The sequence below is a fragment of the Meleagris gallopavo genome, chromosome 1, assembly GCF_905368555.1.
Source record: "Meleagris gallopavo chromosome 1, MGAL_WU_HG_1.1, whole genome shotgun sequence".
In the NCBI taxonomy this organism is placed as follows: Eukaryota; Metazoa; Chordata; class Aves; order Galliformes; family Phasianidae; genus Meleagris; species Meleagris gallopavo.
The window spans coordinates 38,624,375-38,639,970 of record NC_139404.1 but is presented as its reverse complement, the minus strand read 5'-3'; the positions used below and the strand labels follow the sequence as shown (position 1 = coordinate 38,639,970).

At 41.2% G+C, this 15,596-nt stretch overlaps 1 protein-coding gene across 2 annotated transcripts in view; it reads right to left on the bottom strand.

The window, feature by feature from the left end:
- SYT1 (synaptotagmin 1) overlaps positions 1-15,329 on the bottom strand; it is a 337,461-nt gene extending 322,132 nt beyond the window's left edge. For both annotated transcript variants that reach the window (XM_085221774.1, XM_085221782.1), the window contains exon 1: positions 15,038-15,329. The gene's annotated coding sequence lies outside the window, so the exon portion shown is untranslated. The remainder of the gene's footprint in view (positions 1-15,037) is intronic.
- Positions 15,330-15,596: the final 267 nt, after the last annotated feature.

Here is a 15,596-nt window from a genome sequence, read left to right as displayed (position 1 = left end):
TTGATTTTTGCATGGAACTTGTACTTGCTTTTGCAGCTATTTGATCTGAACTTTAACATAGCTGTACTACATACAGCAAAGATATACAATGTTGACTTACCAGTTAAAGTTTCAACACTAACATCAGAAAAAATATCCAGGAGACTTAAGCAATAATGAACAGATAACTAAAACTAGGTTTTCAGAAGAACTCATATCTCTTAATAAGCCATAATAAGAAGTACAAGGATCACTAGAAACACTTATAATAAAGCAGCAAGTGTCTACTGAAGTGTAATAGGAGGTTTTTAGATTTTGGGAAGAAAAAAAAAAATCATGCCCTTTTCATAGGTTATTTGAAATACTTCACCAAATTCTCTCAATCTCTGGTATACTTTTAAAAGCAGACATATCAATAAAACATGTCTTAAGAGATTCCCAGCTCAGATATGCCATGTTTCTCCTAAGAAAACAATCACATATGGTGAAAGGTTTTCCAGGATATCTTTGCAGCAAAAATAATTCTTTGCACAATAGCCATGTGATGGCAATATATCACGTTTTTACTTCAAAAGCTTTTTTTTTTTCTTCTAAATGAGTATACTTTCACTAGTACAGTTTATCTTAACTTCAGAGGAATTTCCAGAGGCTCAGAGACTGTCATGGATAACTGCCTTACCATGGGGCACTTATCCATTAGTGTCCACCATACTTTCTAGGAGAACAGAACAGAATTACTCAGAAAATTTGACTTCAATCCCTGAATAACAGCCAATTAAACCCCTGAATCACTGTAATAAGTCACCCTGGTCAATATGGCCATATCTAGTCACATTGTCTATTGCATTAACGAGTTAGTTTTTGATTGAGTATGTAACAGCTCTTTAGCCCTTACAATCTGTTGCATGCTATTTGTCTATTTGCTTTTTTAATGAGAGCTTACTGCTTCATATTTCATTTTATTTCCCTACCCCTCGCAATTCTATAAGTACAGAAAAGAAAATAAGGTATAATAGAACAAAATGCTCGTTCAATTCAAACTATTACAGCCATAGGTTAAAAAAAAAAATAATAACCAAAGAATAATATTTGGGCTTTCAAAGAAAAGAGTAAATGTTGCCTCAGTTCTCTGCAAATATGACATCATACCCTTAAACATATGATGCTGACTTTGTATTTCCATATAACATCTCCCCTCTCCAGGAAGTTCTTCTATTAGAAGTGCCAAGAAAACACAATTGTTTACATAGTGCACATGACACACACTTGATGTTACACTAAGAACTCTGCTCTGGCAGAAAATAAATTACTCACTGAAACCAATACCTGGAACAATAAATGTTTTGGTACTGTGGACACATTCAGTGGATGAATTCAATTCCATTTGAAAGGTGCTAGGTGGTTGCAGCTTTGCATTTCAGCTCTTGCAGCTGTATCTCCCTCCCACAGAAGGCTGCTGCTGCAGAGCCTGTGGGTGGGGAAATGAAAGCAGAGCTAATTGCTGCAGGAGGGGCCCATGTGCTGCCCTCCTGCAGCCGCCTGCCCAGCACCTCGGGCCCTGCTTGAGGAGAGGCCTGCCGCTGAACAGATTGGCCGCTGTGCGTCCCAATGTCACACGCGTAGCCACCATCTGGAAACAAACAGCTCAATCATGAAAGAGAAAAGATAACAAGGAAAATTTGAGCTCCTTGATCAAAAAATAGGAGATACTCGCTTATCTCCCTATTGCTCCTGTTTTAAGCCACACTGAAGATGCAGTCTTTATCTCTCTTTACAAGTATCCTTTTAACAACAATATTAAGAGCATTGCCACTTGAAAACAAAGTCAATTATGTGAGGCAAGGGCTAGCATACAGTTAATCCCATGTCTGCATCTCAGTAAGAGGTACCATGGACAGAGCAGGCACACAGTCCTGCATGTTTCACTGGAGATTGCTGCAAGGCTGGTCAGAGGCACGTGGTCTGACATGCAACTAAGCTGAAGGCCACAAAGTCTCTCACTCAGAATAAAACTCAAGAGAAAGAGCAGTTTCAGAAATCAGCTTCTACACACCATTTGAGATCAGATCACCCAGAACAGTCATCGAACCACTTCAATAGGGCAGCTAATTGCCACCTAGTGAGGCCAAGTCACAGCAACTTCAGCAAGAGCCTGGGTCTGGCTGTACCCACAACAGCTACCAAGAGCTGGCCCAGCTGCTCCCCAGCTTCAGAAGTCTGGCTGTAATGAGACTGATTACTTCACTTCTAAGGTAGCCTGACACTATTAAGCTCCATGTTCCCCAGTACTTTTCACAGAACCAGGGGAATGGGATAACCATTTTCAGTGAGCTTCAGCCACAGTGCCAAGGCACTCTTCCATCTCAGTCTCTGCTCAGCACCCACACTGGAGATAGGGTGAGACCAGTGTCTGTTCACAGGAGGCTCTTGGAAAAACAGCAGGGAAAATACTGCAGAGCAAAATATCCTTATGGAAGATTGACTTGGGAACTTATTACAGCCAGTCCTCAGATGAAAAACTTAACCAGTGATAGGTTAAAAAAAATAATATATATAATATATATATATATGCATACACACATATAAACATGATGAGATATAGAAGTAAATTACCCTCATTAAAAGGTGTTTTTACTTATTCACTACCCCAGGTTTCTAACAAGTTTTCTTCTGCTACTAACAACTCCTGCATTATTTACATAATGGCTGAATTATAATTGGCCTCTTTCACATGGGTGAATATCAACACATAGGGGGGGAAAACTAGGACAGGGAGAGAATGCACATAACAATTTCCACATTCATACAGAAAACAGTTGTACTCTGACAGCATGACACATTTTAGATCTACTGTTCTGTATTCATATATAGTTGATGTCTAGCTTATGAAAGGTTCATTTAGCTACAAAAACATTGTGTTTACCTTCTAATTCAAAGGAGAATAGAAATGAACAAGAAATCCTGGTGACCAAAGACATCAACAAGACAACCATTTTGATGTGATGTAATTTTTCAGAGTATTGGATTTCTCTTTCTAGACCATTCAAATTTAACAGTTTTAGACCTAACACGAAGACAATTTCTATTATATGCAGTACTGTGAAATTAGCAGTCATTTTCAAGTTTGTAGGGGAAGAAATTGTGTAAGCCTAAAATATACATCCTATTTTATTCTTCACGTTGCCAGCTTCTGTTTTATCTTAATACAGCAGAGCTTTTTCTGGCCTGCTTTTTCTTCATAGCACTTCATTAAAACAAACACTTTGCACACTGAAGCTTTAACATCACAGCGCATTCCCAAGAAAAGAGATGCGATGCCATGAATTTAAGGGGGTCAAATATTACCAGGATCATCTGAATAGATTTCTATCTGCAAATTACATACAGAATCTATTTAAATAGATTCTGCACCTCAGCTCAGTCAAAAACTACAGCCTTAAAATACGTTAAGAGAGGAAGGAAAGCAAGGAGGAATCAAGCTAGCTTCCAGAAGAACAGTATCTGATCCAGATGCAAGATGTAACACAGCTCTGAAGAGGCACGCATGCACATACACATTGTAGCAAGGACTGAGCTGCTGCATGGAATGTGTCTCCTTTCATGTAATCCCATTTCTACCAGCGCACACTTCTAGTTCCTTTTAGTTCCCATAACTATGAGTAAACTACTCTGTTCCTCCCAACACTTTCTCTTCAACACAACAGACCTTTATGGCTTTACTGACAAGATGCCCATCTTCCCATGGTGTTAATAGGTAGGAAAGTTTAATGACACATAAATAACACTATTTGTGGATTTAAGTTTCTTTCCTGACAGCTCTGTGGATTCTGCAAACATAGATCTGCTATACTATATAGCAAAATAACACTCAAGTTTTGCTCTGAATATCCTTCTTAAAATCTAGTCTTTAGCATAAAGTTGCTACACTACTGGGATTAATATTTTTCCCATGGATCAAATACAGTAATACTAGCCATAGCAAAATAAAAAATTCAAACTGGATTTCAATTGGGAACTTTCAAAATATGCCCTTCTTTTGGTCCAATTACTGTTTGTTTCAGGTTTTTTAAATTATTATTTGCAACAGTTGAAAGCAATTTTGAGTACTCATCATGCACTACTAGTTTTAAATACATCTAATTCTCCACAGAGGAGATGTTACTGGGATTAGTGTTATTAACATCAATTTAGAAAATCTGAGTTCAGTTTTCAGCCTTGCCCCATGATCCCTACCAAGGCCTTAGAAACATCATTTAGGATTCAAATGGCCCATGTTAGGCACCCAAAAATTAGGTAATTACATCTTATCTAGTCGTCCCATATTCTTTGTACAGGAAAGGATCAGATACCTCCAGAGTGCAGTCTATCTCAGTAATATAAATGCCCAAATTTGGTCAAATGTATCACCTTCTGAGGGTATTTGAAGTTAAATGAGATGAATTCCATCCTCAATCTCCCTCTGCCATTGATCCCCCTCTGTGAAACAGCATTCAAATTTCACCACATCAATGGGATACATATGAAGCCTAACTTGTGCTACTTGTGCTCCAAGGTAATATTAACTATTATATTAAAAAATATGTCTGATGCACTCAGATTTGTATTTATTTACAAAAAGGTAAACCTGAGATCTTTACCTCAAATTTTTAGCACTATCTTTAGGACAACCTATGCAGGATTTTGGCTTTCACTGTGTTTCACCCATTTACAAATATCACACATCAGACTGGCTAGTTTTTGTTCTGTAACAGTGATCTCACTGAAAGAGGGAACACAGATATCCAAAAACTGCATCCATCTCCAGACAGAGGAACTGGCTCTTGTACTAGAAAAGCTGATGTAGCAGAACTTCACTATGTTTAGTTTGTTTGTTCTTTCATTTACCTGCTTTATGCCACATAAATTCCCTCCTGTCCACATAAGGCTAAAATCCAGTTCCTTTGTACCATCTCTCCTGCAAGTAATTCAAATCTCAATTGTGAACATGGCATTACTCATAAAACAACTTTCATTATGAGCAAGCCAAACAGTTTACCCAGTTTTCAGCTAGAAAGTGGTAAATCAGAGTACTGGACTACAGGAAATTTCCCATTCTTCCCCTCTTCCCCCATTTAATACTGATAGATTAGCAAGTTTTTTCAGGATGAGAGTAAAGAGGCTGCAAAGAATAACTCAGCCTAGTTTCCAATGAGAACTCTGAACTGAGGACCCGAGTACCCCAGTCTGAACAGCACAGGCTTAATGACCAGCGAAGTATAAATCGCCAAATACCTAACATATATGTTCACAATTTAATCTGTGAAACTTCTGATACAATTGAAATCCCTCCAAAGGAGATGGCCAATATGATCACAGCAATTAATTGTTTGTTCAGCTCTGGGGCCTTAAATAATGTCTTTTTTTTTTTTTCCCTACATCTGGACTAATGACTATTTGTGTTGCCCAACAAGCCACATCGTCAGTCAAAGATCTGGATCCTATTATGTTAGGCACGGTATAAATACATTACAAACTATATCAGACCCTGTTCTAAAGAGACTGTAAAAGCAAACACTGCTTTTTACAAACATGGAACAATTCTTGATGAAACAGCTGTCACTGGTTACGGAACACATTTGGAATTCACAGCGTTAGGAAAGGATTTGGAAAGGTGAGCCGTTACTCCTTGCACTTTTTATTTATTCCTTAAAACAAACAAACAAAAAATCCATCCACTATACATGAGGATGTTAGCCAAAAAAAATACTAAAATGTCCCTTTTGATTTTTCCTACGTATCAAGGCAAGAAAGTAGCCTACAGAACCAGAATAGGTTTAAGAGCCTAAATAGCTATTTTAAGTGATGGTGACAATAAATGACCTTTTATGGAATATTCCAACTCACATGTAAGAGATTTGAAAAAAGAAAAGACAAACAACAGAAAAATTTAGGGATATAATTCAACTCACCTAATGAAATGAAATATGATTTTAAAAGAATCCTGGTCTGAGACAGCCAGAACTGGTTGGAAAGTGCTAGAGCAAGTCTGATGGAAAACAAACAAACAAACAACAGTGTGGCTTAAAGTAGTTGCTTCAGTGTGTCCATGGTAGACTAGCTCTGCGTACCTTATCTAGGGGGAAAAATAACCAACAAAATGTATTTGCTACTGCTGCAACCGCTTACTCTTGTTCACACTATGACCGTATGCACATATGCAAGCATGCTGACCATAATAAACTGCATATCTTTGGCCCTCACTAGATCTACCTACAGGCCTCTGTCCACTTTCACAATATTCATACGTTCACATACTTAAAACTTCTGGAGCCAACAAACTGAAAATGTTGCTATGAGTCTGTTGTTCCTGCCCACCTCCCAACTCCTCCAAAACTGATTACTTTTCCTCATTGCAGAAAAGGTCACAAAACCAAGTGGGATGCCAGGTGATGATTTTTTCCAGCAAATAAATCAGCTTTATCCTCTGTAATCAGTTAACAACTCCTCAGTTGTTTTGAGATAAGAGAAGTTGAACATCCAATCCATTCCTATGAACCAAATTTCAAGTCAAAGCAAAATTAAATACACCCAGTATCATCCTGATACTAAGAGCAAATTTCAAAGCCATAACCAGAGTAACTGACTAGTTACACTAGAACTGTACTCATTATTTTTCCTTTCATCTCTACGTAATACATACATTTTGAAAGCCTGTTAATGGGTACAAAAACCTATCTGGAGAGGCAGAAGTAAGTTTTGGCTTCAGCAATACTTTGAATTCTTCAGTAAGAGACAATGTAGACAGTCTCTATCATGCCTGCAGAAGTCTGATCCACCACAGGCCATGAACGTTTGGTTGGATGTTGCTTTGAAAGCCATGGGTAAACAGATCTCAGTCCAAAGTTCTGAGTTTTACCTGCTTGATACTGAAACAGAATAATAATAATAGTTTCAAATATTTTAAAATGGCGATTTTCAAAGTGAATGTTATGCCTTGCTCACCTATAACACAGAACTTCCATCAATGTTTATAAAGAATAATTTATTATAGAATAAACAGCTCACAGTTATTAGTCAGCGTACAATTTGTAAAACCAATATTTGCATATCAAATATTAAACTAAGTCCAAGCTTTCATAAAAGCGGACATATACTTGGAAAGTGACAAAAAATATCTATAGCCTAAGGCTTCAAGTGCTTTTTGTCCCAAATGATGTTACTTGAAGTTTCCAATTTATCCACTTTTTCATTGAGTTAAGAGTGCTCATAAAAATTAATACAGAAAACAACCTCTCAATCCTATTGTGTAGGACAGAAGTAAACACACAAGATAAGAGTGCTGAAGGCCTTACACAACTACAGCATATCATGAAACAGGAATTGTCCTCTGTCAAGGTCAGATGAGCATTCTCCTGTTGTTGCCCTGCTCTAAATAGCAGCTGAATGCACTCAGAAAGCTTGACGTAAGAAAACTGAATTTGAAAAGTTAACGCAAAACAACTCCTTGTTATTAGGTATATGAAGAAGTTATGACAAGTGGAAAACTATGGAAAAAATAAGACACTTATTGGCAGACTTCATCTGAAGAGATATTAATATCTCCCAGACAGAGTAATCAAATACATCTTAATTAAACACTTGGGTTATTACAAAAAAAAAAAAAAAAAGTACACTTCAATTTCAGGATGCAGAAGTCCTACAATTCAGCCATTTTTTCCATCCGTAATCAAAAACGCGTTTATCTTCCATCTCTTCCCAGACCTTGCTAGGATGTATCTGGCAAATCAAAGATACTTTTGTATCTTTTTTGTAGACTCTCAGTGATACTTTGCTAGTCACTTCAGAAGATTGCATTCTTCTCGTAAAGGTCACTTGTTAAGCTGTTGGTACCAACAGGTGGAAGTAGGACAGGGAAGACTCCAGTCCACAGAAAGTTACCCACCACAGTGCAAGACAGCATGCATTGCACAGAGCACTCTGGCTCAGATGCCAGGCACAAGGGCTGCTACCTGCAAAGCAAGTTCCAGGCTTGGCAGAATGCAGTCCTTCAGGCAGCGCTGTTATTTTAGGCATCTGCAAATGAAGTACTGTTACACAGGTCTAGATCAAATTGATGAGATGTAGAATATTGGTCCTCCCACATTTGAAAGAGTAAAATGTATTCCCTTTTTAAAGAGAATTTCTATTACAAAATATATGATTTGGGGGCATGAGTGAGGAAGAAGATTAATTACTGCTCTATTTATTTCAGTGAGCTTTAAAGTCAGATCTCAAAGAATAAGGCCAGTTAGTTACATATACAGATATTTCTTGTAAGTAAGGTTGGACAAAATAGGATTATAAAACATAAGCACTGCTCAAGAGAAGTTTAGACAAAATATCTTCATACTACGAAAGTAATGTGAAGTATTGTGTCACAATACCTACAAAAAAAAAAAAAAAAAAAAATCTCATCCAGAAGACTCAACAGGAGTTAACGGTAGCAAGTTCAACAGGTCAGCAATTCCATGGACACAATGCCAGCTCATAATCTAGCCTGTTCTCACAGATTAACACAAATCAAAAAAAAAATCACTTCTTCCAACAGTTTCTGTATCACAACAATGATGGGCTAATGGTTGGACTAGATAACCCTAGTGGTCTTTCCCAACCTTTATGATTCTATTCTATAATTCTAACCAGAACCTGTACTAAATGTAGTTAAAGAGATGAAAGACCAACCTTGGGACTTCAAATAGAAAAAATATCTTCTCCTCAGTAAACTGTTCCATACGCTTACCATTCTAGAAGATAAAAATTGGTATCTCCTAGTCTGAATTCCTCCAGCTTACATGCCCAGCCAGGTTGCCAGATGATATACTATACTATTACTTCTAATGGTGCTTTCACTATGAAGGAATAAAGGAATGTCTTGGCACATTCTCTTTTCCAAGGAGAACGCAAAGCTCACTGGAATCTCATTAAGGTGCACATTTGGCATATCTCAGAACATTACTGGATCTCTTCTCTAAACTAATTCTAGTTGTCTAGCATCACCTTCATCATCGGGCATCTTCTCTATTTTCAAGAATTCAGTGTTTATGACTGCATATGGCTTTTCAGCTCTTTAACAATGACAGATGTTGTTCCCTGGATGTAATTCCTAAGTCTTTCCACAGAGTGACTCCCAGTAACTTTTTTTTTTTTTATTTTAAACAAGAAGTAGACAAAAATACTACAGTTCACTTTGTTGAGGTATACACTGAGATGTAGTAGGATGAGAAACCAACTGAAGACAGTCTATCATAGCACTTTCTCCAATTTTAGCCTCATGAATATGGATTCTGTATCTTATTCCAGATCATTGTTGAAGATAATGAATAGAGTTGGCGTAATGGAGATGGCAATTCCTCATTGCCATAGATTGCTCTGAAAGTAATGTCTCCTATTTATTCCCATGGAAACTATAACAGATGCGAAAAGCACTAGAACACCATTTGATTCAGCAAGTCCTCAGCTACAAAACACTATTTGTTAACACAGTCACTACCATTAGTTATGCATTATTGACAGCAATGAAAAAGTGTCTCCATGCCAAACTTGTAGAAATCTGCATGGCCGTCTGGAACATGGCTTGTGTTTCAGCAGTGGCAACAGCAATGTGAAAGACATCACCCACTGCCTCACTGTGCTCATATCCACTGTTTGATCTTCATCCACCGTTTGATCTCCAAAAACATTCAGCAAGCATTGATGAATGTCAATGGGGTGTTATCTTTTCCACATAGAGGAATTCAATGCCAAACCTTTGCTTCACCTTCCACATCATGCACACTTTTATCAGACTGCCCCTCTGCTGCCATCTGACACACAGCAGCAAAGCATAATGGAATACTGGTAAGAAGGTTCAATCTCCGCTGCTATACCACAAGCATCCACTTATGATGTTGTGGGCCAACATAATAAAATAGGAGGCATTACTTTTGGAGCAGTATTTCATCTGCATTTGATTGAGGGGAAAAAAAAGAAATCACTTGTTCACATGGACAACTATGCCCTTCTACAATTCTATTTCTTTACCTGAACATTAATAAGACATTACATTTAGATTAGGGTAAATTCGTAACACAAAACTTGCAATTTCAACACCTAAAGTTTGTTCTGCATTTTTAAATGAAAACTGATTTCCTTTTAAGCAATGTAGATTGGGATGTACTGTGCTAGCAACCTTAAGCCTTCAAATATTTGCCAACAGATCATGTCTTCTATGACACTGCTTTAGAGTTACACTGTAGGATTTCAAGTTACAGCATTATGCCTTTTAAAGAAAAGTAACTCTAATTGCCACATAAGCTTTTAAGAATTTGTCATTTCTAACATTTTATGATAAAATCAAGCAGAAATATAATTATAAAGAAATAATCTCAGTAACTTTGGAAGGGAATAAAAAAAATAGAAAAAAAATGGATGTAATAAGGAGTAATTAAACATTCAAAGTAAGAGTTATATATAATGTTCACCTGCCCACGATGCACAAACACACATACATCTTCTAGGCAACGCATCACTATCAGAAAGTATCCTGAACCAGGTAAGCCACTTCACTTGGAGCCTTTGTTTCCACAGTGCTTTCCACAAACGCACTCCAACCGCTCCAGCTGTCATGTCTCCATGGCTATTCAAATGCATGGAAACAAAGCATCTGACATCTTATGTCTCAAAGCCACACTGGGTGATGCTTACCAGCTTCTCTATATTGCAACTGTTACACTGATTTTCGGCAACACATGGGAACCCAATACCCTTCAGATAAAGGGCATGAAGCAGAACTTGCAAATAGGCTTATAACCAGCTTTATTCAATCATCACTGAGAAGCTCTGAGGCACATATTCTCCTGTATTTGAGGCACTGTACTACCTAGTCACTATAACCTTGCCTACTTTGTTCAAATACAATACATGTGGGTACTCCCATAAAACCTGACAAACTTACAGGCAGTATCATTAAATACCCACACTGGCTTTAGCTACTTCTAAATACATTTCACTTTGCTGAAATACTGTACTAGCATAATTACCCAGAGTTACTGAAAACCAGCTAGTTTGGATAATTTATGGTAACACTTTTTTGTATTTGTATGGTGTACCATTTCTAAGTAAAGGTATAAGTAGCTCATCAGATAGTAATGCTGCACTGGAGGCATTCTGGATTCACTCTGTGTTCTGACACATCTCTACCAGCATCTTCAGGGAAAGCTGGAAAAGAAAGCGACATCTTGAGTTGGCAAATCTCTCGAAATATAGAAGATGGCAACATCATTCCTAGGATGGAAAAGTGTTCAGAGCCCACAATTTTGAGAAAATGCATTCAGACCAGTAACGATAAGAACACAGATTAAGAAAAACTGCTGGCTTCCTCCAAAGTATTTATAGTACATGAAAGAACTGTAAAATGCACTGGAAAGAAAAAAAAAAAAAAAAAAAAAAAGGACAACAACAAAACCAACAGACAGCAGCCTACTCCTACTTGCCTGCTCTAAAGCATTCTGATTGGGCAGCTGTCAAAAGCAGCACTAAGAGTTGCCCTATTACAGCAAATCCCTTGCTTTCGGTCATCATATGTCTCAAGAAATAACTATTCTTCCATAGTTTATTTAAACCAGAAAACTTTTTCCACACACTTCTTGTACAAAGCACTCTCCTGCTCTGCGTGCCTTCTAACTAACATCACCTGTAGCTGCTTGTATCCTCTCACCAAAAGAAATCATGAAGAGTCGCTGCCTCTTGTCTTCCCTCTAATCCACCTGCTTTGGCATCCGGTATTTTTGCAAGAGATACAGCAGCATAACCAGCATTTCCTAATCCCCCCTCTTACCAGTGTATTAGGGAGAAGTAAAGCCTACTTCAGCAGAGACGAGATTTGTACATAAAGATCCTGAAAATATTTGTTAACATAATGCTTTATTTATTCAGCCTGGCAAATGCTTTTATTTTAACCTCAAGTATCTTTAGTAAATGTCAGCAGTAAACACAAAGTCATTGCTGGCTAACAAGCCTCCCTTATGTGGGTTTCTAATTAGTCTGTATCTAAGAAGAAGCTTAATGTTTGAAGCAAGCATTCTATAGAGAGCCAAAGGAAATCGGATGATCACATATTTCTTCATGGAGTGGCACATGTGTATGGGCACCAGAAGCAGAGGAAAGGAGCTCCTGGGATCAGCGCATAACAACTCCTCCACGCTTTCATTCTAGAATGCACAGAAACATCATCTTGTTCTTGCCAGTAGCAGTGCAAACTTCAACACCTCTGCTGCAGCACATATTATGTGGCTGCATAGGCTTTTTATGTGCAACTCCCTTCCCAGTAAGGATCTCTGTGTGTTTCAATGTGTACAAAAACATAAAGCCACACATGTTTACAGAAATATTTTTAAAAATTGTAATCAGATCACCGAGTGGGCAAGAAAAATGTGCAATGTGCTAAATTAGAGCTTCATTTTCATGTGAGGAAACATCAATTAACTGAGTTCTGTACAGCTGAGTGGCTTAAGAACTTCTGCCAAGACCCTGAGCTATGACTTCTTTTAAGTCTAACAGCCAACCCTGCCAAAAGACCATAAAAATTGATTTTGTGTTTCCGGTCTCACTATGCCAGCTGGAAAAGTATAGATTTTTTTCCCCCTAGGTTTCTGACAAACAGAACCTTTCCTTATCTCACACCTTCTACACTACTATGCAAACCAAAGCAGAACGTTTCCCAGGTTCTTACAGCTGATCCAAGTTATGATTAAGGTAGAAGAAAGTTTCAGATTGTTACGCCAAACACTGTTTTTTTTAATCTGTTTTGAAAAGGCTCCAGGTCTGCCCCCATCACAGGGAGCGCTGTGCCCCACACTCGCACGGCTGTGGCACACACTCGGCAAATGGTGACTTACACATCTGTTCTGGGGAAGTGTTAGAACGGCACCATCAGTCCATGAGCTACCTCTTTAAATTCCAGTATCAACTCTCAAAATGGATTTAGCATCTTTGGCATCAAACATTAATAAGGCTCACTTAGGCACTCTTAATGTGAAGGAAAATTGGGCTCGTATGAAATGGCTACACTGGAATGTTTCATGCTTTTGCAAGGGAGGGAGAATGATTATTTCCTACAGTATGTCATTATCTTCTGCCCTGTGGTTCTTTTTTTTAAATTATCTCTTCTCACTCAAGCTGCCTACACTATGTTTTTAAGCTATGTAGTTTTCAATTTATGAATTGCATGCATGTAAATTTTGAGCAACTATAATATGGTCTATTACTGAGCTTCTGGTAAAGTATATTCCCCTTGGACACTGCTAATGGAACTGCAATTCCAGATGCTTGTAAGAAATATATATATTAAATATATTATAGATTTGACTCTCAAGACATAAAAATCAGGTCATTTATTTCCAAGAAATAAACAAGGAGCAAGAAAACACTATTCCAGACACACGTGGAATTGCCTCACACTTTTTCCAAGCAGGTTTATTTAAGCATGGCAGGACATGTCAGCTCACATACTCAAGAGCAAATGACTTCGCTGCCCACTCGTCCTCGTGCCCCAAAGCTCCCCCCTCCCAGGGCCATCCTACAACTCTCACCCCACTCTGGACATCCACCAACCAAGGAGGTGACTCCTCCCGGAGCCACAACCATCATCTCATGCTCCTCAGGACGAAACAACTCTCCCAGAAAAGGAAGCACAATGAAGCAGTTTAAACAGCACGCAATAGATTAGCGCAGCGATCACACCACTGCTTTAAGGATCAACACTGCCGGTGCTGATCCACAGTCTGGCTGTAGTCTACAACATGTATGTGCATATAGAACAACGGTGTTCTGAACAAAGGTCAGCTTGGTATTTCAGTGAGTGAAATACTATTGAATTACAGCGTTTTGCATTGCGTTTACAAGGTCATAAACGCGGAAGTCCCTCTTTTTCACTTGCAAATGACTGTTAAATAAGGGAAATAAGAGCTGACATCCCCCTGACAATCAAAAGAAATGATTTCTTTGGATGCCAACATCTGTCTCCAGATTGCGGCCAAGTGCTTTCTGTGCTCATTTAGGACTCCGCACGGAAAGCTTTTCAGTTACATTTACCTAGAGATTTCCCTCCACCACTTCCCATCTGACAGAAATCACTCAGCTGGGTCTGATGAATAATAGCAAAAGGCAGCTTGTATCAGAGATGATTGAATTACAGATTGTTGGAAGTGCCATAAAGCCTCATTCCAACGACTACATTTAATTTACTTACTATACTGACTACCAGGAACTGGCAGTCGGTTGATATCTTCATTTCACAAGACTTGAAACAAAAGAAATATTAACATTCCTCTCCACTTGCTGACTACTCTACCTAGAGGAGTTTGATAAGCCAAATTAACTTTTAAACGGAGCACGGATCCTGCACCCAGACCGCGGGAGCACACAAGGCGGACCAGAAGATATGAGAAATCAAAGCCAGCGGTATGCATAAAGGAGGGAAATAGCATCCGAGAAACCAACGTGAAATCGCACGGGGGAAAAAATGAATTAGCGTGACAGCTTAAGTAACGGAGGCGTTAAATAAATAAAAAACAAATAAACGGGTAGGTGAACGGTAACGGAGGGGAGGTCGGGCCGGGCGCTGTAGGCACACACGGCCGTGCCCCGGACCGCGCCCCGGCGCCGCCGGACAGGGCGCGGTGCCCCGGGCGAGGGCACGACGGCGGCAGCGGCACCTCAGACTTGGCTCTGCCAGCCTGACCCGGGCCGCGGGGTAGCGGGCGCTCGGCGGCGGAGCGAGAGGCGACGATGGGGAGAGGAGAGGATGGAGAGGAGAGGATGGAGAGGAGAGGATGGAGAGGAGAAAGGAGGGAGGTGGGGAGGGGGGGGCGGGCGTGGGCGCCCCTTTGTGCGAGCCGCCCCCTCCCCCCGCGGGGAGCCCCCGCCCCCCGGCAGCGGAGCGGCCCCCGGGCGGCCGCCCCCGGAGCATGTGCCGCCGCCGCCGCCCCGCCCGCGCCGCGGCCCCCAGCTCGAGGCGCCGCCGCGCGGGCGGGCGAGCGGCCCCGGGGCGCTGCCTCCTTACCTGACAACCGGGGCGGGCGCCGCCGGCGCGTCCTTCGGCGCTCTGCCCGGGCCCCTCCCGGGGCGAGGCTGCGGCGCGGAGCGGAGCGGGGTGCTCGGCGGACCGCCCCCGCGCGCAGCTCTGCTGCTCGGCTCCCCGCGCTCGGCGGACGCTAAGTTTCGAGGACGGCCGCCGGCGGGCAGGGCAGGGCGAGGCGAAGCGGGTGGGGAGGCGGAGGCGGCACGGGGGATGCGCGGCGCCGGGAGCGCCGCCACACTGCAGCGTCTCCAGGAATCCCTCCCGCGAGAGGCAGCCCATCACCCCCGGCCCGCCGCCCTCATTGGCTGCGGGGCGGGGAGACGGCCGCCGCCAGCCAATCGCCCCGCGCCCACCATGGGTGGAGCCGCCGCTCCGGCCTCGCCCATCCCGCGGCCGCGCGGTCCCCGACCGCCCCGTCGGGCGGGGCCGGCAGGGGGGAGCGCGGGGGGCATCCCCGCTGCACGGCGGCCGCCTTCGCCCCGGACACGGCGAGGGGGGAGCTCCGAGGAGGGGCGCGGGGCCGGCTCGCGGCTGTCAGGGC